Here is a 1,008-nt window from a genome sequence, read left to right as displayed (position 1 = left end):
ACATGCTCGTACTTTGCGTGTAAAAGCGGAGACCGCGTGAAAAAGAAAAGTGCTTCTTTTTCGGTGCGCGGATACAAATTTGTGTTTGGGTTAATATTTTTTTTAATTTTTTCGTACGCGTAAAACTGAGACCGACGATCGCGTTCCCTTTCAGACGAGAAAGTACGGACGAAAGACAATTAAGAGCGAGAATCATAAATATCCATACCACAACACCGAAATTTTAGACGTGGCACGTTTCGGAACCACGAAGATCATTTTCGTTTCGGATGTACGCACGTACGCAAAAATTTTTGCAAGACGTGTATAGACAGCTGGACGATCGGCATGATCGGGGTTCTTGTGGAACGAGCGTTTAAATTTTAAAAAGATTACCCTGAACGGTGGATCACTTGGCTCGTGGGTCGATGAAGAACGCAGCTAATTGCGCGTCAACTTGTGAACTGCAGGACACATGAACATCGACATTTCGAACGCACATTGCGGTCCTCGGATATAATGTTCCCGGACCACTCCTGGCTGAGGGTCGTGTCAATTTCAAAGACTGCTCGGTTTTCGTTTTCGGACGAAAACGTCGGAGCGTGTTGGATGTGTTGCGACGCGTCGAATAGGTACTCATTAATGTACGTGATCGTCACTTACGTCACGATATAACGACGCACGCCTCGAACGTGTGCCGAGACGTTTACTCGAGCGTGTTTTTTCGTCAAAAAGGACGGGACGGGTATGCTTTGTATTTTTTTTTTACAAAGTCCGTCGGACGTCCACCTTGCGAATCATAAATACGAAAGTGTTTACGTCGGCACATGTTCTTGCGTGGTGTGTCGTAGAATCGTGTGTTTGTGTGCGTTTCTCGTGCAGCGAGTAAATTTGCGCGACATCTTAAGACGCGAAAGCGACCAACTACTACTTGTTGTAGTTGTTGGCTGGTCTTTCGGCGTAGCACGTCCTATTTCTTCAACATGTCGTCATTTAAAAAAAAAAATGGCGTTTTAAGGTTGAGAACGT

The 1,008-nt window shown here is 45.2% G+C and overlaps 1 non-coding gene across 1 annotated transcript; it reads left to right on the top strand.

The window, feature by feature from the left end:
* Window positions 1–372: 372 nt before the first annotated feature.
* LOC148165732 (5.8S ribosomal RNA) lies at window positions 373–529 on the top strand. Its single transcript, XR_015771220.1, has one exon. It is a non-coding gene; the product is annotated as a 5.8S ribosomal RNA (ribosomal RNA).
* The last annotated feature ends 479 nt before the right edge of the window (window positions 530–1,008 follow it).

The sequence above is a fragment of the Gnatocerus cornutus genome, unplaced genomic scaffold (genome assembly GCF_029298725.1).
Source record: "Gnatocerus cornutus isolate USDA-ARS CGAHR unplaced genomic scaffold, icGnaCorn1.1 ctg00000231.1, whole genome shotgun sequence".
In the NCBI taxonomy this organism is placed as follows: domain Eukaryota; kingdom Metazoa; phylum Arthropoda; class Insecta; order Coleoptera; family Tenebrionidae; genus Gnatocerus; species Gnatocerus cornutus.
This window is presented reverse-complemented; position numbering and strand designations above follow the sequence as displayed.